The following is a 26398-nucleotide window of genomic DNA, read 5'->3' as shown; positions in this document are numbered from 1 at the left end:
AAATTGGTTTGGCCTTTGTATTTAGGGAGGCTCTTCTTAAATTTCGTTATCAGGATTAGGTCAGTCTATAGAATGAGCTGATTAACTTTATATAAGGATTATGTATTATTTTAGGCTTTAACTTCTAAAAATGAACTCATTCTAAATGACTCTGAGGGTATATAGGTAAGTGACTCTTTTTTCCAGTCTCTGGCTTTGAGTCTCTTCAGATAGTCTTTGTCTTCTTTGAAATACTTTTTGTAAGGTATGTTTTCCTAGAGCCAAAACTCTGTAGATTTTTAAATCTTTAAAATAAATTTGTATACAGTATTATAGACTTTTTTTTTTAAGATTTTATTTATTTGACAGAGAGAGAGCACAAGCAGGGGGAGCCGCAGGCAGAGGGAGAGGGAGAAGTAGGAGCTCCCCGCTGCGCAGGGAGCTGAATGGGACTCCATCCCAGGACCCTGGGATCATGACCCAGCCGAAGGTAGACGCTCAACTGACTGAGCCACCAGGTGTCCCAGTATTATAGACTTAAAAAAAATTTCCCATATATGCAGTTATATCATTCTTTCATTTATGATGTTCCATAAGGCTCACTTTTTGATACCAGTCTTCCTAAAAGTGTCATGATGAAGATCACTACAAGAACAAGGTTTTACTTGAGGATTTGTCCCTCATAAAGAGACAGACATCCTTCAAGGAGGCTTTTTTGAGGCTGAGATGGGCAGTACAGTCAAGCAGGTATATTCCCCTGGGGATATAGAACGAACAGGAGAAAATCCTCCTAAATATTGTTTCCTCTGTATAGTGGGATTGTGTGTAGTTTTAATTCTGTAACATTTTCTTCTCTATTTTGGTTCATTTTCTACGGAGAAAATAAACACGCAGTAGAAATAAATGTGATCTTAACTGCCAAGGCCGTGTGTCTGTACACAGTAGTTTTTCCTCTCTTCCCATCCCCCATTGTCAGTCCCCCGACTGGTTAAGCAAAAATGACGATGGGTGGATAATGAATGTTTCTTCATGATTGCTTTCTTAGCTCACAACAGGGATTCTGAAGTATTCTATTTCATAAAGTAGCCAATTATAGACATATTGAAATCATCATTTTTTTGCTCCTGGAAGGATGGTCTTTGCTTACAGAGAGGAGAGAGAGATCTCAGTGTCTTTCTTTCCTGAGCAGAAGTGTAAACTGTTGACTTCTCTTTCTCCTGCAAAGAGAGGACCTTGCTTACTTCTCCCAACTTACCCTTTCAGGAAGAGGGAGGGATAAGAGAGGAGGTAAACTGAGTATAGTTAGTACTGACTGCAATAATGTTCCAATCCTGGAGATCTGGTGTGCAATTTTTAGGTAGTCAAAGTATGTAGCCATAAGGGATTCTATTTGGGAATTAAAGTGCAGTGAAGTCATTTGGCATCAGTTCATTTTGGAGTTTTGAGACAATTGACTGGCTCATTGCAAAATTTTAATTTGAAATCTGTTTTGAGGATTGATGACCTCTCCGAAAGATCTCTCTGTAACTACTCCTTAGGACATGAGATTTAGCCAAGTATTGATGTGCTAATTCTACTGGATTAGCTTCTGTGCATACACATACACACGCACTGAAATCTCATTGTCCTCTAAAAATGTTATTTTTTAATTATTTGACCTTTTTTATATACTATTAAGAGACATTAGGATGCAAATGCGGTACTGTGAGTTTTACCTCAACAATAAAGGTATTCTCTTTTTTCTTTAATCTTTAAGAGTATACCAAAACCTTTTGCAGTGACTTCTGATACAGGACAATCTCTTAGAAGTACTGCTTTAATATTTTATAGTGACAAAAGGAGAGACACAAACACTGTAGTTGTATATTTTTTTTCCTCTGTTGATTTAAGTAGGATTATACAACCTCTAGGGTGATGTGCCAATTCAGCAAAATGGCACAGACCAAAAAGTAAGGGGGTTAATGTAAGATGAGGGAGAAACAACAACAACAAAAAAAATAGGGCAAAAGAAAACCCAAGATGAGAAAAATTCAGTGAGGAAGTTTTACTCAAGTACACGAAAAGAGTTTTTTTTCCTCACTACGCCCAAAGAATATAGCAGGAATTTTTACTTTGATTATTCATTATTAAGCAAGGCCAGAGTGGATTTATTTTAAAAATCCCATCAAAATACAGGAACCCATAGCAAATCTAATAGAGAAAAAGAGAAGGAAATGACTTTACAAATCTAAAAAGGAATACTAGGGGAGGTGCCTGGGTGGCTCAGTCAGTTAAATGTCTGACCCTTGATTTCAGCTCAGGTCATGATCTCAGGGTTGTGAGATTGAGCCCTGTGTTGGGCTCCATGCTGGGTGTGGAGCCTGCTTGAGATTCTCTCCCTCCCTCCACTCTGGAAAACAGTATGGAGGTTCCTCAAAAAGTTGAAAATAGAGCTACCCTGCAACCCAGCAATTGCACTACTAGGTATTTACCCAAAGGATACAAACATAGTGATCCAAAGGGGCACCTGCACCCGAATATTTATAGCAGTAATGTCCACAATTAGCCAAACTATGGAAAGAGCCCAGATGTCCATTGACAGATGAATGGATAAAGAAGATGTGGTGTGTGTGTGTGTGTATACACACACACACACACACTGGAATATTACTCAGCCATCAAAAAATGAAATCTTACCATTTGCAATGACGTGGATGGAACTAGAGGGTATTATGCTAAGTGAAATAAGTCAGTCGGAGAAAGACAATTATATGATTTCACTCATATGTGGAATTTAAGAAACAAAGCAGAGGATCATAGAGGAAGGGAGGGAAAAATAAGGCAAAATTAGGGAGACAAACCATAAGAGACTCCTAACTATAGGAAACAAGCTGAAGGTTGCTGGAGGGGAGTGGGGGGATGAGGTAACTGGGTGATGGGTATTGAGGACCCTTGCTATAATGAGCACTGGGTGTTATATGCAACTGATGAATCACTGAACTCTACATCTGAAACTAATAATATACTATATGTTAATCAATTGAATTTAAATAAAATAAAATTAAAAAAAGATTCTTTCTCTCTGCTCCTCCACCTCCCCCTCTAAAAAAATAAAGTAAAAAGGAATACTATAAATTGGGAAGAGATCTAAAAAATTATGAGTCTGCTATGCCGAGTTTTGTGGTACTATTCTTGGAAATCTTGATGAAATCTAAAACTTCCTAGCAAATGTAAACCATAAAAATCAACTAGAGAAGTAGAAGGTGACTGTAACCCCTCTGTGAAATTCCCTTAGCTGGCTTCCATTGTTCGCAACGTAAGTTACCTTCTTCTTGCCTTCAAATCGTGTGTGACTTCTGCCTGCCTCTCTAGGCCTGAGGCCTTACTCCTTTGCTTCCTGCACTCTAGCCGGACCGATTCTTCTGTTCGTCTCACACACTGTCCTCTTTCACTCCAGGACTTTTGTACATCCTACTTGTTTTGCCTGGAATACTGTTGCGCTTGTTTTGAGCAGTTAATTTCTATGTATCTTTAGGTTTTAATTCAAAATTTCATGTCCATGGGGAAACTGTCCCTTAATCTTTACAGACTTGGTGTGGGTATTTATGTCATATGTTTTCATAGTTCCCTGTACCTTTTCGTCATATACTTAATCTGTTAACAATGATTGTGATTATCTGTGTCTCTTCCCCCAGCGAGACTGTAGTCTCTTCAAGGGTAGCGTTGATGGCTGTTTGGCCATTGGAACTCTAGTGCCTAGTGCATAGATGGGTACTTAATAAATACTTGCTGGATGAATAAATACCTGTATGGTCAAATAACCTTTCCATTTCTTTCATTATGAGAATTACAAATCCATTTTCTCCAAACAAAACTAAACGGATCTATGGACACGTTCTTCCAAGCTTTTTGGGAAATCATTTTCTATATTAAACTGTTTCATAGTATACCTATATACATATGGAAAGCTATTCAGTTCATTCTGTGCCGATATCGAATTTGACAAAGCACCAAAAAGTAGTTATTATAGACCTAGTTCAGTTATGGGAAGCCAATATGAAATTCTAGCAAATCAGATTCAATAGGATATTAAAATAACAATGTCATAATCAGATAGAATTTCTCCATTGAATAAAAATGTGTGTGGGTATGGGGTCAAATATGAAAAACTATATGATTATCTCAACCAATGCCAAAAGAGTTTGATAAAACTCAGTATTTATTCTTTAATAGGATGAAGATTACTTCAGTTAAAATTTTTAAAAAAGAATTTCTATCAAACCCCAGTAGCGAACATTATGCTATGTATTGAAATGCCTGAGACATTTCTGTAGAAATAGAATAAAACAAAGCCTCAGTAATACCACCATTAGTTCACTTTTTGTTTTGTTTTTGCCAAGGGCAAGACAACATAATGAAACAACAGAAATTAGAAGCAGGATTTATGGAAAAATAGATACAGTTCCCATTATTTGCAGGTGGGATGATTATACCTAGAAATGAAAAAGAAAATGGAAAACTTAGGATAGATACGAATTCATGTGAAAGTTGACATTGGATAAAAGATAAGGTTAGTGACTTTTCTATAACATAAAAAGGTAATGTAGTGGAAAAGTGCTCCATTTACTATAGCATCAAAGAATACTTTAATGAAAAAAATAAGGCTAATCAATGAAGAAAATTATAAAATTTTACTGAAAGATAAAGAAATTTTAATGGAAAGTCGTACTATGATCCTGAATGGGATGGCAGAATAAAAATAGGCATGCTTCCAAAATTGGTTAATATTCACTGTGCCAAAATCCCAAAGTGTTTCTTTGGAAATTTGACCAGAAAATTTAAATTCATTTGGAAGAATAAATGATAAAAACAAAGACAATTTTCAGTGAACAGTAATCAGGAGGAAATAGTATTACCAAATATCATTTTTTTTTATAAAAAAGCAATTTAAACAATAGAATACTGAAGAATAAGCAAACCTATCTGAATAAGCCCAGAAAGACCTTTCACTGTATGTAAGAAATTAGTACATGCTTTTAAAAAGAAAATGCTGGTGGGGTGGCAAAAAAAAAAAATTTTTTTAATAAATAAGTAAATAAAAAGAAACTTAAAAATCAGGCAATTAGCTTCATAAAACAAAAGATATATGAATGGTCAATAAGCACATGAAAAGATTGATATTATTAATTATCAGGCAAATGCAAATTAAGACTCCAATGAGATACTACCTATATATACCTATTAGAATGGCTAAGTCAAAAAACCTGACAATACCAACTGTTGATAAAGATACAGAATTCTCATTAATCGCTGGTAGAAATGTAAAACGTTACAACCACTTTAGGAAACTGTTCAGCAACTTCTTTTAAAAAGTTAAACATACACCTAATCGTACAATCCAGCTATTTCATTCCTATTTACCCAAGAGAAATGAAAACATGTGTTCACTGGTCCACAAGTGTTCATATCAGCTTTATCCACATTAACCCTTACTACTAAGATCTGTTCTTTGCTCACAACACTTCTGACACCAAATGTGGTTTTTCCACATCAAGTAATTCTCCAATTCTCTGCAGATACCAGATGGGATTTCTACAATTTAATTCAATTCTGACACTGTCTACAAGTTAGCACAGACCTCCTGGTTAAGGGTTCAGGCCCACATGACTGCTCCCTACTTTAGGCACCAATCGCATGTAGTGGGTCCCCAGGTTACCCACACTTCAGCCTGACCTGGCTACAAATTGAGGGTTCTTATCCCCTTTCTCAGCTTCTGTGGTTTGTTATATCATGGCTTATAGAACTCCATGAAAGGCTTTACATATAATTACTGGTTTATTATAAAGGATACTATAAAGGATACAAATGAGCGTCCAGATGAAGAGGTGTGAGAGATCTGAGAGTCCCAAGTACAGGAGCTTCCTTCCGCATGGTGTTTGGGATGTGCTACCCTGCTGATACATGGATATGTTCACCAACCTTGAAATCCTCCAAACCCCATCACTTAGGGTTTTTGTGAAGTCTCCATTATGTAGGCATGATTGATTAAATCACTGGCTGTTGGTGGTCGAACTCTGTCTCCAGGACAGATGTCAAGGTTAGGGCTGGTAGTTTCAATCCTCTAGTCATATAGTTGGTTCCCCTGCTAACCAGCCCCTGTTCTGTAGCTATCAAGGAGACCATGGCAGTCATTTAATTAACATGAACTCAGATATGGTTGAGAGGGGGCTTATTCTGAATAACAGAAGATGTTCCTGTCACCCTTATCACTTAAAAAATTCCAAGGATTTAGGAGCTTTGTGCCAAGAACTGGAGGAAGACCAACAAAATATGTATTTTATTTATTTATTTATTTTTAAGATTTTATTTATTTGAGAGAGAGAGAATGAGAGATAGAGAGCATGAGAGGGAAGAGGGTCAGAGGGAGAAGCAGACTCCCTGTGGGACTCGATCCTGGGACTCCAGGATCATGACCTGAGCCGAAGGCAGGCACTTAACCAACTGAGCCACCCAGGCGCCCAAAATATGTATATTTTAATTGAGGTGTAATTGACATATATATTGTTAGTCTCAGGTGCACAACATATTGATTTGAAATTTGTATACATTGCAAAATGATCACAATAAGTCTAATTAATATCTATCACTGTACATAATTATAGAATTTGTATGTGTGTGTGATAAGAACTTTAAGATTTACTCTTAGCAACTTTCAGATATGCAATACAGTATTATTAACTATAGTCACCATGCTGCACGTTACATCCTCCTGACTTCTTTATTTTATAACTGGAAGTTTGTACCTTTTGACCCCCTTCGTCCATTTTGTCCACCTCCTTGCCCCCTTGCCTCTGGCAACCACCAGCCTGTTCTCTGTGTCTATGAGTTCAGTTTGTTTCTTTGCTTAGGTTTGACATATAAGTGAGATTATATGGTTTTTGTCTTTCTCTGATTTATTTTTCTTAGCATAATGCCCTCAAGGTCCATCCATGTTGTAACAAATGGCAAGATTTCCTTCTTTTAATGGCTGAATAATATTCTGTTGTGTAAATATACCACATTCCCTTCATCCATTCATCCACTGATGGACGCTTAAAGTTTCTTTCATGTCTTCAAAATATGTATTTCTTTTTTTTTTTAAGATTTTATTTATTTAGTTATTTGAGAGAGAGAGATCACAAGTGGGGGGAGGAGCAGAGGGAGAGGGACAAGCCAACTCTTCCTGAGTGCAAAGCATGACGTGGGGCTCTATCTCATTACCCTGAGATCATGACCTCAGCCAATGAGGTACTTAACCAAGTAAGCCACCCAGGCACCCTAAAAATATGTATTTCTTATACCACAATATCCCAGACCCAAACTGAAAACAACCCACATGTCCATCAGTGGATAAATGGATTATAAAAAGTGGTGTAACTATCTAGGGGATATACCACTATTCAGGAATACAAGGGAATGATCGAGTGAGACATGCAACAGTGTAAATAAATCTCATAATTATTATATTGAATGGAAGATGCCAGGCTCTAAAGACTTGTACTGTTAAGATTCCATTTATATAAAATTCTAAAAACTGCTAAGTTACAGTGACCGAGAACAGCAGATCAGTGCTTGCCAAGGGACTGAAAAAGGAGTGTGAGAAAACTTTTGGGGGTCAAAGAAATCTGTTTCTTGATTGTGGCAGTAGTTCCATAGATACATACATCTGTCAAAACTCTTTGAATTGTACACTTGAAATGGATGCAATTTATTATGTATGTATGTCTGTATTGTATGTATCATGATATATTGTCTGTTTCTAGGTTTCTCTCTTGTACCATATCTGGTTTGTCAGCACATCCTATTGACTGTACTTTCAGAAAGTACCCAGAATTCAATGACCTTTTGTTATTCCAGTGCTACTCCTCTAGTCCAAGCCTCCAGGATCTTTTGTTTAGATAATTGTTCTAGACTTTGAACTGGTCTTGAGATGCTACACCTGCCTTTGGTATGTCAGTAGCTAGAGTCATTATGTTGAAGCGTAGGTCTGGTCACATCACTGTCCTGTTCAATACCTTGTATGATATTCATTTTACTTAGAATAAGTCCATCTTACTGGAGTTCTTACAGTGGCCTTATAGGAACTTATAAGATCTGGCTTCCTGATACCTCTCTGACCTCATCTCCTGCTTTTCTCCACCTCATGCATTCCAACTGTATTACCTTCCTTGCCTTTCCTTGAGCATTCCAGGCTTTGACCTTGCCTTCCCTGTAATATTTTCCTCTAGACATCTATGTGGCTATTCCCTGACTACTGTATTTAAGTCACTGCCAGCCCCCAACACTACTACCTATTTCTATTCTCTGCTTTATTTTTCTCCATGGTACTTATTCCCAGCTTACATACTATGTTTCACTTATTGCTGATTTCTTTTGTTTATTGTCTTTCTCTTTTCCCTGTCTAGGGTGTAAGCTCACTGAGGGCTGGGAATTTTGTACCTCCTCCCACACCAGCTATTTTCACATGGTGTAGGCACTCCACACGTTTGTGGAATGAATGAAATGCTTTTACTTGCGCTACATACAAATCAAGTTCACAATGAAGCTCACTGAATAGATGAAAAGTGGGATATGCTTCTGAAGCAAGTTACTGTAAAGTTTCTGTTCTTTACATTTTTCGGTAGATATTCTTCATCTAAAATATGGAATTTTAAGGAATTGTTCAATTAGGGAATTAATTTGATATGTAGTAGTTTCTGTTTCCTTATTTGTAAAAGGAGGTAGGTAGACTGATTCCTAAAATCCCTTTTTGTTTTCAAAATCTGTGACCCTTTTAACCTAAACCCTTGTGCTTTGGGGCTGCTGAGAAACTACCTTTTAGTTTCTCTCTATAAAGAGAAATTAGTGCCTTTATTTTTTTCAGTCTTTATTCCTTTTTAAAAAATCCCTATAGCTCTGTTTGGCAAGGAAGTGGTTAACACTAGGAGCAGGGTGGCAATTCAAGGGACTAGAGCTTATCTCAGCAGCTGGGCTGGGAGGGAAAGAAACCATTTCAAATGACTAAGAATGGCCCAGATGTAATCTGAGTAGGAATCTGGACATACTTTTCTTTTGTCTACTGATTGAGGAATTTAATGGGGGTTATGCCCCAGAATTTAGTTTCAAATTATGAATGTAATTTGTAGAATTTGATACATTACATTTTATAGATAGCAAGGACTTTGTCCTGTATATAGATGGATTTAAAAAAATTTTAAAGGCATAAAAAAAGAAAGAACAGCAGAAGACACAGCTCTTATTCCTTTGCGCCCTATCTTAAAAAGAAGGATGTACTTAAAAGAAAGAATGCTTTTACTGAAAAGTGATGAGTAATACAAAAGGTACGGTAAATTGTTTTCATGCTCTAGAATGCAGTTTTTTTTTTTTTTTTTTTTTTTACTGGTAGCAGGGATTACTATCAAACTCCACCCGTTGGGCCAGAGATCCTGTGGTGTTAGTGAAAGACTTGCCCCTCCTGTAGCATACTACCTACACTTGTGAGTTCTTCAGCCTCAGTGGCTAAAAATGCAATTCTTTTTATAGTCTTTAATTTCAAGGTAGTATTGATCGTTGGGTTACAGGTGTTTCTAAGTTTCACCTACCCTTGCTTTTAGGATGTAACTAGTTTTATAGGCTTATATCAGTTCTTGTTTCACTAATTTGGGGAAACATAAAATGCTGCTATCATTGATGGGTTTTGGTTAATGTATCCATCACTTTTTAGGAATATGTTTCATAGGATTATTGTTTTTACGTTGCTTTTCCATCAAAAGTTCATAAGAAGAGATGTCTTGAATATTTTCAGTACACTAATATTGTTTTCTTGAGATACCTAGATATTTGTAACAGCTAATATGCTGAGAATGAAAACAATGACAGTGTCACTTAGTCATGGTCAGTAGAGGACACGCTATAGGCTGATTTTCTGATAGTACAGATGTTTTTGAGCTGATTCATCCAAAGGCTTTCCAAGCCCCCATGTGCTTCCTAAGTTGTCTTTGCTGCAGGTTGGCTTGGTAGCGTGCAATCATGAGTTAGGAGAGAAGAAAGAGCCCGACCAACCCCTACATTGTTCTGAGTCATATTTTTTCTATTCAATGGAACTAAACCAATATGAATGTTGAGAGAGATCAAAATTTGGCAGCTTTTCAATTGCTTGATATTTATAAACAGGCTTTTCTTCAGGGAAAGGGATTTGGAGGAGGGCAGAGCTGTTACTCTCTTTTTCTTACGTATCTGCAGTTTCCTATTTGACCCACGCACATTGAATGTTTTAATACTATGGACAGTCCATCTGAGTCTGAGACTGTATGACGATAATGGATTGATATACAAACATTTCTACACCTTATACAGTAAGGAAAATTGAGTAAGTGTGGGTGTGGAGGTAATGTGCCGACCTATACACTTCTCATCTTGTCCTCCGCAAGGAGTTTATGGTAACTTTCATGGATTCCCTTTTGTTTAAATGGCCAGTATTTATTGAGTACCTATTAAGTGCTAGCCCCTGTTCTTGGTGGTAGGAATGGAGTGGTGAACACGGTATTTTCTACTCTTTTTTTTTTTAAAGGATTTTATTTATTTATTTATTTATTGAGCATGTGTGGGGGGTGGGGAAGGGGAGAGAGTGAGAATCTCCAGCAGTCTTCCCACTGAGCATGGAGCCCAACAAGGGGCTTGATCTCACGACCCTGAGATATGACCTGAGCTGAAACCAAGAGTCAGACGCTCTACTGGCTGAGCCACCTGAGATAGTTTTTGATCTGCCTTCGGCTCGGGTCATGATTCCAGGGTCCTGGGATCCAGCCCTGCATCGGGCTCCCTGCTCAGCGAGAAGCCTGCTTCTCCCTCTCCCACGCCCCCTGCTTGTGTTCCCTCTCTCAGTGTGTCTCTCTCTCTGTCACATAAATAAATAAATAAATTAATTAATTAATTAAACAAACTAAAAACAAAGAAGATTGTGTGTGGGAGGGTAGATAGATAATCAACATGTACATAAATAAGATATTTTTAATTATCAGTAAGGTAATACTGATAAATATGGAGAAGATAAAACAGGTTTGGTAGATTGTGAAGGTCATAGGGTATGGTGAGAGCTGTTTAGCTAGAGTCAGAGAAGGCTGCATTGAAGAGGTGACTTTCGGATTGGGACCTGAAGGGGTAAAGATGAGGAAACCATGAGAGGCCAGGTATAAGAACATTCCCAGCAGAAAAAACTACAAGGTGATAGTAAACCTGGTATGTTCAAGGACAGTGAGCCAGGGGGGAAGAGGAATAAGAGATAAGGTTGGAGAAATAGCCAGGGACCAGTTCACATGGACACTAGTAAGCCACAGGAAGGAGTTTGGATTTTTAAAAATGTGACAGAAAACATTTGTAGGGTTTTTCAGAGTGAGGTGTTTATAATCCGTGTGGAAAATAGACAAGAGGACAGCAGAAATGGAAGCAGGAAGATCATATAGGACGCTGTTTCTAGTGTTGGGGGGGGAGATGGTGGTGGCTTAGATCACCATGGTTACAGTGGAGATTCAAGCAATGAAGCCAGTGGAAATTGGCAGAGAGACTGGAATGGTATGAAGGAAGGAGTTAAGGATGACCCTAATTTTTTGGTGTCAGTAACTAAGTGCATAGTGGTGCTGTTTGCTCAATTGGGCAAGTCTTGAAGTTGGATGTAGAAGTGTAGGTTGAGGACATCCTCTCTGTTGGGGCCATATTAGCCCTCTGTATACCAACAAAAATAGTCATCTCATTTACCATCTGAATCCATTGTACCCTTTTTACTTTCAATTTTATATTTTTAAGTTATTTTATAGATAATGTATAGAAGTGCATATACAGGAATAATGAAGATAGCTTTTTTAGAAATGTTAATAAGAATTTAAACATATCAAACTCAACTTTAAAAATACTTCTTTTTCCCAGCAATTTTAGGTTCATAGTAAAACTGAGCGGAAAGTACAGAGCTAATCCATATGCCCCCTGCCCCCACTCATGCACAGCCTCCTCCATTATCAACATTCCCCACCAAATTGGTGTATTTGTTACAATCGATGAATGCGCATTGACATATTATCACTGAAAGTCCATAGTTCCCCTTAGGGTTCACTTTTGGTGTTGTATATACTATGGGTTTGGACAAATGTACAGTGACCCTTTTCCACCATTATAGTATCATAGAGTATTTTCACTGCCCTAAAAATACTCAGTGCTGTGCCTGTTCATTCTTCCCTCTCCCATAACCCCTAGCAACCACTAATCTTTTTACTCTCTCTATAGTTTTGCCTTTTCCAGAATGATGAGAAGACAAGCCATAGAGTAGAAGAAATAATTTGCATGATAAAAGCCCATTGACCAGAATGTCATATAGTTACAATCATATACTATATAGCCTTTTCAGAATAGCTTCTTTCACTTAGAAATATGCATTTGAGATTCTTACATATCTTTTTATGGCTTGGAAGCTCATTTATTTTTAGTGCTGAATAATATTCCATTATCTGGATGTGCCACAGTTGGTTGATTCACCTACTGAAGGATATCTTGGTTGCTTCCAACTTTGGGCAATTATGAATAAAGCTTCTCTGAACACTTGTGTGGGTAACCTACGTGCTTAGGCCAATTTGTGTGGGTATAAGTTTTTAATTCCTTTAGGTAAATATCAAGGAGCAAGGTTGCTGGATCGTATGGTAAGAGTATGTTTAATTTTGTAAGAAACCTCCAAACTCTCTTCTAAAGTTGCTATGCCATGTTGCATTCCCACCATCAGTAAGTAAGAATTCCTGTTGATCCACATCCTCACCAGCATTTAGTGTTGGCAGTGTTCTGGATTTCGGCCATTCTAATAGGTGTGTAGTGGTATCTGTAGTTTTAATTTGTGTCTCTTTGGTGACATATGATGTTCAGCATCTTTTCATATGCTTATTTGCCATCTTAGTATATCTTCCTTGGTGAGGTATCTGTTAAGGCCTGTGGCTCATTTTGTAATGGAGTTGTTTTTTTGTTGTTGAGTTTTAAAAGTTCTTTGTGTAGTTTGGTTAATGGGCTTTCATCACATACATCTTTTGTAAATATTTTCTCCCACTCTGTGGCTTGTATTCTCATCATTTTGACAGTGTCTTTCACAGAACAGAAATTTTTATTTTTAATGAAGTCAGTGCTTCAGTTTAATCAGTCCTTTCATGGGTTGGGCTTTTGATGTCTTAGCTAAAAAGTCATCACCAAACCTAAGATTCATCTAGATTTTTTTTTCCTATGTTATCTTCTAGAAGTTTTAAAATTTTGCATTTTTATTTAGGCGTGCAATTCATTTTTTTAAGAGTGTAAGGTCTGTGTCTAGATTAATTTTTTTCATGTTGATGTCCATTTCTTCCAGCACCATTTGTTAAAGAAGACTGTCTTCATTGTGTTGACTTTGCCCTTTTGTCAGGGATCAATTGATTATATTTTTGTGGGTATATTTCTGGGCCCTCTATTCTATTCCATTGATCTATTTGTTTATTCTTTCACCAGTTCCACGCGGATTTAATTACTGTAACTTTGAAAGTCTTGAAGTTGGTTAGTTTGTTCTTGTCTTTCAATATTATGTCAGCTATTCTGAACCTTTTGCCTCTTCATATAACCTTTATTTATTTAAAACCAGCACATTTATTGTGTGACCGATCCTTGAAATCCTTAAAATGAACTGCATGCTGCAGTAGTCACCCTCTTGGGTTGAGGTGTTGTTCCTTCCTGGAATCCATGCCTGAATCTGCACAGTACAATTTTTAGGTGCCTCATCTGACAGGTTCCAGAGGTATTTCGTTTTTTAACCTTGGCACTCCAGTTATACTTTCTCTTCTGCTTGGCAGGATAGCCACATTAGCCATGGGTTGACTTCTGAAGGTGGTAGACCTCAGAGTCACAGTGGTAGCACATGTGTATCTTTTTGCAACACTTTCCAGATGATAACGACGCCTTCATCATCTTGTTTCCAATACCAAGACCAAAGAGTCCATGTAAATTTTAGAATCAGTTTGTCGATAGCCACAAAATAGTTTACTGGGAGTCAAACTCATTTTTATTTTGTTTCCTGGTTGTGAAGGCATATACATATTCAAAATGAGAGAAGTCCTTAAAAATAATTAACTCCTCATCAACTGCCATTGATAAACCTGGAACATATACATTGAATACATACTAATTTCAGATTTCAAATACATTTCTAAGTAGGCTTTGGCTTATCATTACTTCTGGTTCTTGTATTTTCATTGTCAGAAGCAATACTTTGAAAAATTATGATGGCTGATGATTTTGTTTGAAAAAAAGGATAACCATTATCAGTTGAAAAGCATTTTTGCTTTTTAAATTTATAAATTCCCAATTAGAATGCTCTATCCAATGATTTTTTCATTTCTATGTCACCAGTTTCCTTCTCTCCTGTACACCTTTGTACAAATATCTGCCTGCAGCATTTATCAAGTAAATTTTGCTGTACAAACATAAAAGATAAAAGAATACTACCACATATCCTTTTAGGTAAATGAGATAGTCCAGATTCTTGTAACGTAGTATATGATAAAGTCCTTATTGAATTGACTATGAATCCTGTATTTCCTTTTTGTCCTTAAAAATATATTGTAAACTCACCGCTTCTCAGATTTGAGAAGATTCATCTAGGATTATTGCTGTTTGCAGATTCATTATCTGAAATTTTACTATGACCTGCCTGTTCACATTCAACATCTAATAATTGTGAAGCATTTTTTTCCATTGATCTCTTTGCCATTATGGGTGGATAATGAAATATTCTGAATTCTCAGTTATGTCCACTGAAACCCAAAATGAATATAAGGGTGGTTTCTCCAGACTTCTTTTTTTTTTTGAAAGATGAGGCAATACTTTTTGGATAACGCAATAAGAAAACTGAAGGATGGTACAGTAGTGCATCCTCCTTCTAGGCAATTCCATTATTCTTCCTTGGTATTTAAATTTTTAAGTATAGTTGGAAATAACTGATGAGTAATGATGAAGTAATTGTCAGGATGATGAATTAGAAAAGATTTTAAGATATAGGAAAAACACTGAGGTCCCATAATATATTTTGGATTTATAAAAGGGTCCAATGTAGTTATATGGTAATTGCCAGAAAAACATGACTTTTATTATTTTTTAAAGTAAATTTTCTCTTTGTTCTTTGGAAGACCTCTAGGAAAAAATAAAGTCATGAGATATGAATCCTTACAAATAGAACTGCTCAAAAAAGAAATTAAGCAACAAAAACTTGGATCCAGTAGGCCCCGATGGTATTACCAAGGGCTAAGTTTGAAATGCATATTAGGTGTCCTAGTGGTAATGTGGAGTAGTTGTTGTCTCTGTGAGGCTGGAGCTCTAGGGAGATCCAGGCTAGAGATTTCATCTGAGAGTCATCAACACATTTTTGGTATTTGAAGCCTTGAGTCTAGATGGGGTCACCTGGGAAGAGAGTATAGATTGGAAAGAGGAAAGAGCCAGGAATAGACCCATGGCATACAAGGCTTTTTTTTTTTTTATGTTATGTTAATCACCATACATTACATCATTAGTTTTTGATGTAGTGTTCCATGATTCATTGTTTGTGTATAATACCCAGTGCTCCATTCAGTATGTGCCCTCTTTAATACCCATCACGAGGCTAACCCATCCCCCCACCGCCTCCCCTCTAGAACCCTCAGTTTGTTTCTCAGAGTCCATAGTCTCCGTGGTTCGTCTCCCCCTCCGATTCCCCCCCCTTCATTTTTCCCTTCCTGCTATCTTCTTCTTTATCTTTCTTTTTTTTTTTTTTTAACATATAATGTATTATTTGTTTCAGAGGTACAGGTCTGTGATTCAACAGTCTTACACAATTCACAGCGCTCACCATAGCACATACCAGCAATTGGGAGGGTATGTGCATACAAGGCTTTTTAGAAGTTTGGTGAAGGAAAAGAAGCTTCTGAGAAGGTATAATCAGTGAGGTAGGACCCTGTGATATTTAGAGAAGAGCTTTTTAAGGAGGAAGTAATCAATTGGGTCAAAGGATGTTGAGAGAGAATTAAAAAAAGTGAGGTCAGAGAAGTTTAACCATGGACTTAAAAAGAAATAGAGGGGGGTCATTGATGACCTTGAGAAGAGCTGTTTCATTGAAGTGGTGAGGTAAAAAGCACATTTATAATGGATTGAAGTGAGGAAGTAGAGATAAAAAGTAGAGGCAACTTTCAGTAGGTTTTGCTGTGAAGAGGAAGCAGAGAAATGGTGGGTAGTTGGTGGAGGTTTCTTTTAATCCACGTTAGGGGATTGAGCGGAATGGGTAGAGTACCTAGAATTGGGTGTGTGAGCCAGGGAGATATTGGTACCTTTTAACATATTATAAGGTTCTATATTAATATTCTCTAGGAAAGAACAGAATAGCCCCTGCTCAGTTTCTCCCTCCCTCCCCTCTCTTTTCCTTTTTTGATGTTAAAAAACTGTAAGATTTTTACTTGCTTTTGTGTGTGTTAGAGACAAAACACTAAGCACTGCCTTGCCTTGTCTGGTTTTTTTTTTTTTTTTTTTTGATGCAAATCAACAGGGAAAAAAATGAATCTTAAGCAAATACCAGTTTTCTGGTCTATATTTAATACTTTAAGTGAAATGTACTGGTAGCAAGATTTCCTTATCATTTGGGGCTTGTATGAACTATAATAATTACTATCTAAATGATAAGATGAACTGAAATAACATTTAGTTTAGACTAGTCTAAAATTTGAATTTAGCTATTGTTTTCTTATATCAATGTTGCTTAGGATTATGAACAACAAAGGTTCTGAAGTGTATTTTATGTTTTGAGTTATAAATAATTAAAATTGAGGAAAAGTCTTGAGAACCTTTACTGTAGAAACTAATTTACTAAATATCTATTGAATGGGCCAGTTTGAAGCAGTCAGAACTTAAAAAACTATTTTGGATACTGTTTTGTTTCCTTAAAAAATGATATTTCTCCGGAGTGTGTAAGGGTTATACCCAGTGAAGTTGGCTCTGATCACTTCCCAGGTTTTCTTATCTGCCTTCAATTTGGCATATGATTTTTAGAACATGTTCAGTTGTTTGTGATAGGTAGTGGTGCCAACTTCATTATTTTATGATTTATAGGAATCAAATCATCTTTATAACTTTAAATCTTTATTCTTTATTTTACTTATTTTGTGTTAAAATCTTAATCCTTTGTGTTATATGTGATAGCTCAATATTGTAAGCCTACTTAGACAATAAGACTTTCTGGAACAGTTCTAAGTGATATTCTGGGAACTTAGTGGCAGTTAAACAATACAGATGTCTTTTGGCTTTTTAAATTTTCATGGTTGGCTTTCACTAAGTGAGATTGTTGGATGTAGAAATTATTTAGCGTCTTTCTCAAAAGTCCCTTCAGACTAATTTCCAAACCTAGTTTCTAAAACTCTGCAAAGAAGCAAGATCTCAAAATTTTCTAAAGTTGACTATATCAAAATTCTTTGGTGTTAATGATAAGATGGTTAGTTAAACTTATTTGGGGTGTAATGTTTGCCAAAGTATTTTACATGTTAATGCTCATAAATTTTGTATTTTAACATGTATTTAGCTTCTTTGATTCTCCCCCTTTTCCTCTCATTTCAACACACAGTTCTTTCTTTTTAAATTTAACCACAAATTTAGGGAGAAAAGGCTTCCTTCAACAAATCTTTAGTATCCTGCGGCATTATATCATGGGCTGTAAAATACTTTAGATTTGGTCCCTGCCCAAGACCTGGCCAGTTTCATGTCTTCTAAAGTTTTGCTAATAAACCCTTTGAAACTTGTGGGCCTTTTCTCTCTCTCTCTCTCTCTCTCTCTCTCTCTTTTTTTTGGTACCTTTTACCTGTAGTATTGTCTCCTAACTTGCCTCTCTAGCAACTTCCTACTTATTCTTTACATTTCTGGGGACAGTTCCCCTCTCTCAATGTGTTTCTTTTGGTGCTACTTCTTAAATATTCCTGGTATACTCTGCAGATACTTCTGCTGTAGAAACTATTTAAATATAGTTGATGCACGTTTGTCTTCTCCCTAGATCTGCAGTGTCTAATAGAGTAAGTAGCTAACCATAAGTGGCGAGTGAGCACTTAAAATGTGGCTACTGCAACTGAAGAACTGAATTTTTAACTTTACTTACTATAAATTAAATGTGAATAGCCAACCTGTGGCTAGTAGCTGCTTGGTTAGACAGCATAGTTCATAGCCTTTGTAGTGTGCTAGTAGGATGAATATGGAAAGACGTGGTAAAGATCAGTATTTCTCATAAAAGTTTAGCATCTGAGTTGAAGTGTGCTTGTAAATATAAAATATGCTCTGAATTTTGAAGACAGTACCAAAAAGGAATGCCATTAATAATTTTAAATATAAGCTATTGAAATGATACAATTTAGAATTCTACATTTGGCACACATTTGGGGCTCACATTATATTTCTCTTGGACAGTGCTGCTCTGACAATTAGCTGCTATGTAGGCAAGGACCTTATCTTTTTCATTTTATCACAACCATCATGGCACCTGCTGTTGTAGGTGCCCAATAACCAGTTGTTGAATGAGTGAAATAAATTGTCTCTAGAAATTGTAACCAGAAGACTTTTGAAGAATCGAAACTTTAGATTAAAGAAAGTGACTTTGCAGGTCTTTAGGTGTGGGTCTATTTCATAGTATATTTTGATACATTATACATAAACACACACACCTGCACATAGAAGGAAGAAACACTAGAAACACAATAGTCTTAGCACTTTTCCAGAGCACTTTCTATAAGGAAATCATGAAGTCCTTGAAACAGCATCTATGGCTAATCAGTGAGGCAGGTTTTATTAATAATCTCCATTTAAAGGAAACTGAGGCAGAGAAATTAAGTAACTTGCCCTAAAACACAAAAATATTAACTGGCTGACCCATGACTTGAATTCAGGCAGTCTGGCTTCATAGTTTGTACTTTTAACCACTATGCTAAGGATGTATAAAGTAGATAATTTGGTCATCCATGATTATTTAATTACTTTGAAGGTATGGAAGGATTTGTGTGAGTGAATCTTGGGAACACTTAGACTTGGAGGACTTTTGGTGTTTAGATTCCTTTGCTTTCCTGGAATGAAGGAAATTTACTTAGAACTTGCAATCTGCTTTTAATTACTTTAAGATTTATTAAAGTTCAGCAAAGTCTGTTTCTGTCCACTCAGTGAGCTCTTATATTTGTGTTTTTAGTGACTTTTTTTTCCGGCTCATAGAAAAGTATAAAGAAAGTGTTGTCACTGGTGGGGTATAAGTGAAAATTGTCATTTGGCTTCTGGCAAAACAGGAAAATGAGACGGTTGCTTATATACTGGTCCCAGGAATCACCTTTCTTCTTATATGAATAAGGAAAATTTCTTCTCCGTGACAAGACCTGTAATACTTTACTTTTGGGGGGAAGTGAAAAGGCAAGGATGTAAGTTTATTTCTCCTCAGCTTTCTATTAACATTTCCCACTGAAAGTTTTATTTCATATCTAATTGAAAATCCAGTATGCTATTATACCGAATAAATCTTATCAAATGAATAGTCATGAAGCAGCAGGGTATAATATTCAAGGGAAAAGATACATTCCCTTTCATTTTTAACATGCTGCCGCAAATTCCCATATATGCTGTTTTTTTCCCCCGTTCACATTATTCTTTTCAGTAGTGACATACCTTTTGAGGATTCATACATTTGTAAGGGTATTCTGGAAAATTTAGCTTGAAAAATATGTCGAAGGAGTCAGATGGATTCTAGGTAATGAAAATGAATTTACTTGTAGGCATCATCATTTTGCAGGCAGAAAGTTGGTTTTTTCTTTTGCTTGTGTGTGTCTCTGTTGGCGGGCACTTGGGTTGGCACATCTGCTCCACGCTGCCATCTGGGGACCTGGATCTTTTTTCTTGTCCCATTGTCCCCTAAGCAAGGTGTTGCTCTTGCCAGCAGAGATGAATGGTAAATCACCACCACCACAATCACGTTCTAGTCTGTGTGACGAGGGCAAAAACAGGTGGACGGCAAGCAGCTTTTAAAAAATATACGACCTGGAAGTTACATGCAACATTTCAGCCTCCTATCCCATTGGCTAGAACGTGGTCACGTGGACACATCTGTGTCTGCTTCCGAAGCCCGGAAATGTAGGGGGTTTTTGTTTTTGTTTTTTTAATTTTATTTATTTATTTGAGAGAGAGTGAGAGTGAGCGAACACAAGCAGGGGGAGTGGCAGAGGGAGAGGGAGAAGCAGGCTCCTTGCTGAGCAGGGAGCCCGACACGAGGCTCCATCCCAGGACCCCAGGATTAAGACCTGAGCTGAAGGCAGACGCTTAACCGACTGAGCCACCCAGGTGCCCCAGGTGTTATATTTTTAAAAGAAAAAGAAGAATGAGTGTTGGAAGGTTGTCAGTCTCTGCCCTGTGAATACTTCTCATTTATTCAGCATCTATTGTATGTTAGACATTATGCTTAAGTGCTTTATCTCTTTTCTCATTGAGTCCTCGTGACTGGGATCCAAAGAGTTTTAATGGCTCAGGTTAGGTCATCCAGAAGTAGAAGAGCTGGAATTTGAACTCAAGGTCTGTTGGACTCCCAAAGATCATGGTGTTCCCACCACACATGCCTGAGAGTTTAATAATCAGAAGAAGGGATCAAGATTTTTGACCCAAGCAACTGGAAAGATAGTGTTGTCATTAACAAAGACAAAAAAGTTGGACAATGTTGAGTGAGATGATCAGGGATTTGCCTCAAGGTATTTTAAATTTAAGATACCTGTTTAATCCAAGTGAAGATGTGGAGTAGGCAGTTGTATATGTGAACTTTGAGTTCAGCATAAATGATTTGGCTAAAGACATTAATTTGGTAGCTTCTAGTTTACAAATGGCATTTAAAACAAGAGAAGAAGTGTAGATAAAGAGAATAGGTCCAAGACTGGATATTCCATCCTTAAAAGATCTGGGAGATGAATAGGAATTAGAAAAGACTGCTTTCATAGATGAGCTTTTATTCCTCTCCTCAACTTTCTCAGTGTGTTTCTGTCTCTCAGACACAGAAGCAGAATGTCCCACTCTTTACTGCTTTTGAATCCACCAGTAGCAAACCTTTTATCATCCTAAGAATCGTAGATGGTGTCTTTGAAGTGGGAAGTATAGCCAGAAGTACCTGGGCCAAGGAAGCCAGGAACAAGAGACTCGATTCCCAATATGCTACTTTTTAATAAAGTGGGAATCTGAAGGCAAATTGAGACCTAGTTTGGTATTATCACTACCCCCATATTACTTAAGTAATACTACACATCTCTTTCCTTTCCTTTTCTGGCAGTAGTCTTTCTAATTGCTTGCTTGTTTTTGTTTTGTCTTTAATTTCTGAGTTTCCCGCAGCAATTTTCTAGTTAGTAATGAGTATTACTTTCTAGAATGTGCATCTCAGCAAAGAATACACAAGGATTTATAGATACTTTGTAGAAGATCTCTACTTTATCCCCAAAAGCTTATAAGCCTCGTTAGGTCTGCCTTTGTAGTTCACCGTCTGAATCTGTTCCCATATATCTGAATTGTTCAGGTAGAGGTATTATTCTAGAATAATGAACACCACACATTGAAAGAAACAAGTGGATGAGTTTCACAACAGTTAAGTTCAATTATGCTAGCAGTTAAAGTCGATTAAAATCATTTTACAGAACTTGCAGCTTTAAACTAATGAGGACTATATTTTTTAGCTTTAGATTTTTGAAAAGGAGAAGTAAGCTTCTATCGTGATCTTTAACTTCAGGCAGGTGGAGCTGGTAGCATGCATTTTGTTACTGTGATTGGCAGATTCCTCAGTCTGACATATAACCCAAATCTCTCATTCCTGTTTTCTTTCCCAGATCAAATCTGGTATTTTCCTTAGAATCCCATCAGTCACCTGTACAATAAACTTAATTCTTTATTTATATTTAGTTTTGAGCTGTTCCTGTAGCAAATCACCACAAATTTAGTGGCTTAAGCCACAAACATTTATTATCTTTCAGTTTGGAAGTTCAGAAGTCCAGCATGGGTCTCATTAGACCAAAATCAAAGTGTCTTGGGGCTGCCTTCCCTTCTGGAGACTCTAGCAGGAAACCTGCTTCCTTGCTTATTCAGGTGTTGTCAGAATTCAGTTGCTTGTGGGACTGAGACCCCGTTTTCTTGCTGGGTGTCAACTGAGAACTGTCCTCAGCTTTCAGAGACTCCCCACATCCCTTGGCTTATGGCCCCTTGTTTGATTTTCAAAGGCATCGACAGCAGGTTCAGTCATCCTCAGGCTCTGAAATTCTCCTCCTCCTTCAGTCTCATTTCTCTCAGGCTAGCAAGTTAAATTCCTTTTACAGACTCGTGATTAGTATGGGCCCATTGGGATTTTCAAGGGCAATCTCAGCATCTCAAGGTTCATACTCTTCATCACATCTGCAAAATCCCTTTTGTCATATGTAAAGTAGCATATTCCCAGATTGATGACGGAGGACAGCCTAGGACGGGGACATCTTTGGGAGTGCATTCTGCCTCTTACAGCATTTCTCATATATATATATTATATTTCTAAAGAGAATATAAAGTACAGCTTGACTTTAGCAATAAAAAAATAATTTAGACAAATTCTCATTCCCTTTTTCTCCCCTCATCCCTTTTAATACGATTGCAATCCCAGGGAATTTAGTTTAGAGTTTGAGAAGAGATAAAATTAATCTCTGTGACTAAAACTTCAGTATAACTGGTTTTATCTAAGTCACAGTATTCCAACTCTCTATTTAATTGTGATGCTCAGGAGATGAGAGAAAGGCTTTAATATTGACAGTGACAGTAATGGTGATTGTGATTATGATGCTGAACCTTTGAGGGGTTCAGTTTCCTTTTCATACACATGAAAGGTCTTTTGTTGTCTTTTGAGAATTATCTTCTAATTGTTAAGATGTCTGAGAGTGTCGTGTTTGGTTCAGATTGTTCAACCCATTTTTTCATTGTACCTGGGGATCTTACTCTGACTTGAATCTTGTAATTCATATGGAAAAGAAAACGTATTTGTGAGGTGACAGCATGTTTATAAACGTGAAGGCTTTTTTTGAATTGCTTTGTCAATATCAGAAATAAGAATGTCTAGTATACTTATACTTTCCGTACCTCTTAAAAGATTTTTGGAAAATTTAAATGTGCCTCATATTTTAACAGGTGAATGCCATTTTGGTACAAAAGCAGGCTGGTACTGATATTTACATATAAGATCTATCCTTAGGTAACTGACTTCTGAAGCTATTTCTTCTTAGTGATGTTTAGATAAATTCAAGTCTGCTACTAAATAAAAGTGCCAGTGCCTCAAAGCTCTGTTATTCGAAGGATATTTAAGAGATCTAAAGGCCTGAAATGAATATTGTTGGGGGTGGGGTGGGATTTGAACATACATATTTTTCTCTACCTTTTTATTTTGAAAAATATCAAGCCTCAGCATAGTTGCAAGAAGAGTACAACAAACACTTGTGTTTCCTTTCACCCATATTCACTGATAATGTGTGCATAAATGTAGCAAAATATTAACTAACGTGTGTGTGTGTGTGTGTGTGTGTGTGTGTGTGTGTGTGTATAGACAGAAATACAGATTCTTTTCTCCCCGAATTGTTTGACAGTTGGTTGCAGACATTTCACTTAGAAATATTTTAGCATGTATCCCACTCAGGAAATTTAACAGTGATACAATACTATTATGTATTATGTAGTTCATATTCAAATTTCCCCACTTTTCAGATTCTGAAATAGCAAATGATTTTGAAAGGGCATTTACTACTTTGAAAACAGGAAAATCACTTTGAAAAGAATTTTAAATATTTATCATGTGAAAACCATGGCAAATTCTAAATGAATGCCCTGGAGTACAGTTCAAAGCCAGAGAGAATTCAAGCTGTGAATTTTCAGTATAGTTTTAGGCATCAAAACTATCAGCAAATCATGTGAAGTCCTAAACTCTGTGTGCTGTTGATGTTTTCTTATAATTTACATACTTTTTTGTGAAGATAAGAACATGGAGTCTCCAAAGTCTTGAGATGGGAATGGAGTGGAAGGTTTCTTGTTAGGTTCTCTTTGAACTCTAAAATTCTATGGTTTCAATAATTTAACAGATATTAACTATCTATTAAATATGTAACATTGTGCGTGCTGGGTGCTCTAGGAAATATGGAGATAATCTTTGATCTCTAAGAATTCTAAGGGAGAAAGAAGTAACGAAGCAATAAATGAAAGTAAAGTGTATATGAAGAGAACAGTAAGATATCTATATATTAACAAAATACAGTGGAAATTCAAAAAAAGAAGAAAGTGGGCTGGGTGGTAAGAAGAGAACAGATAGGCTTTACTGGGTTGTAAATATTTGTTAACAGAAATCCAGGGTTTCTACTGTAGTTTACCTGTTTATGTAAAAATTTTAACTGGAATTAACTGTATTAATAAGCGCAAGGCTTGTGTAACTGAACAAAAATAGAAGCTCCTGTAAGTGATATAGTGCAAATACGAATAACCATTACAATTTTTAATGAAAAGAATATATTAAACTAAATTTAAGTGTAGAGAAGTAGAAATTAACAAGAAAAATATCTATAGCCATCCCATTGAAAGCTAATACCTGCCAATGTCACTCGATTTTCTTTCCATCATCTCTTCTGTCTTGTCTGTATATTTACATTAGATCTTGCCAAATGTAAATTATATTCTGTTTCAAATGATAAAATAAGCAATGTTTTCATTTTATTTTATTTTTTAAAGATTTATTTAGGGCGCCTCGGTGGCTCAGTTGGTTAAGCGACTGCCTTCGGCTCAGGTCATGATCCTGGAGTCCCGGGATCGAGTCCCGCATCGGGCTCCCTACTCGGCAGGGAGTCTGCTTCTCCCTCTGACCCTCTTCCCTCTCGTGCTCTCTGTCTCTCAAATAAATAAATAAAATCTTTAAAAAAAAATAAAGACTTATTTATATGAGAGCAAGAGAGAGAGGTGAGGGAAAGAGGGAAAGAATCTCAAGCAGTTTCCCTGCTGAGCACAGACTTAGGGCTCAATCCCAGGACACTGAGTTCATGACTTGAGCTGAAATCAAGAGTCAGACTCTTAACCAATTGAGCCACCCAGGTGCCCCAGTTTTTTTCATTTTAGTATCACATTTTGGTAAACACCCTTTTATTTATTTATTTTAATAGATTTTATTTATTTATTAGCCAGAGAGAGAGAGTGCACAAGCAGGGGGAGTAGCAGGCAGAGGGAGAAGCAGGCTCCCCGCTGAGCAAGGAGCCCGATGCGGACTCTATCCCAGGATCCTGGGATCATGACCCAAGCCGAAGCCACCTAGGCGTCCCTTGTAAACACCATTTTTAAAAGGAACATAACATTGAGTGCTTGTGGCCTGATTTATTAAAACCATCTCCTATTGTCAAACAAAAGAATTCAGTCTTTATAAAGAGAAAACAATCACAGAAATGGTTAAGTGCTGGTGAGAGAACAGACTTATCTCCTTGGAAAAATCTACCTTCATTTTTTTACCCTGACGGTTCACCACACCAAACGGTTTCATTGTCATTTCTCTTGCTCATTTGTGGCTAACATTTTAACAGACCATTACTAAATTATTTAAACCTTCTATTGGATCGAGTCTAAAAAATTCAGTGTTTTGTTGACTATTGGGAAGGAGTCTTCTGTATATAGTTTTACTTTTATAAAATAACTTATTAAAAGGGGGAAAGGCATGAGAAGCAAGTGAAAAAGAAATGTGGTTGGCACACTGGGAAAGCTAAAAGAATTTCATTACAACCAGTAAAAATCTAGAAAAATTAAAATTTTGTGTACTATTTAATTGGTAATTCAGACATATAATACTGAACAGAAAAAAACTCTTTCTCTTACCCCCGCATTATTCCCCAGTTCCCCTTCTAGGGGGCAGTTACTGTTATGCTGTTCTTGTGTTTCTTTATAGGATGTTTGGTGCATATATAAGCACATGTTCACGCACATTCACATATGAACATATTATTCAACTTAATACAGTAGCCACCTCACACCCATTCGGATGGCTACTATTAAAAAACAAAACAGAAAATAACAAGTATTGGTGAGGATGTGGAGAAATTGGAACCTTTGTGCACTGTTCGTGGACATGTAAAATGGTGCAGCAGCGGGCGCCTGGGTGGCTCAGTTGGTTAAGCGACTGCCTTCGGCTCAGGTCATGATCCTGGAGTCCCGGGATCGAGTCCCACATCGGGCTCCCTGCTCAGCAGGGAGTCTGCTTCTCCCTCTGACCCTCTTCCCTCTCATGTGCTCTCTATCTCTCATTCTCTCTCTCTCAAATAAATAAATAAAATCTTTAAAAAAAAATGGTGCAGCAGCTATTGAAATCAGTGATGGCAGGCAGTTCCTTAAA

The 26398-nt window shown here is 36.9% G+C and overlaps 1 protein-coding gene and 1 pseudogene across 3 annotated transcripts in view; one reads left to right on the top strand and one right to left on the bottom strand.

The window, feature by feature from the left end:
- MAGI3 (membrane associated guanylate kinase, WW and PDZ domain containing 3) overlaps positions 1-26398 on the top strand; it is a 235605-nt gene that overhangs the window by 65750 nt on the left and 143457 nt on the right. The window lies entirely within an intron of this gene.
- Positions 9375-9508, bottom strand: LOC114208139 (small nucleolar RNA SNORA62/SNORA6 family; annotated as a pseudogene).

Source organism: Eumetopias jubatus, unplaced genomic scaffold (assembly GCF_037043125.1).
Source record: "Eumetopias jubatus isolate StellerSeaLion01/CBP00866 unplaced genomic scaffold, mEumJub1_p1.0 scaffold_4, whole genome shotgun sequence".
Lineage (NCBI taxonomy): Eukaryota > Metazoa > Chordata > Mammalia > Carnivora > Otariidae > Eumetopias > Eumetopias jubatus.
Note: the sequence above shows the minus strand (reverse complement) of the source record. Positions and strands in the feature narration are given on the sequence as shown.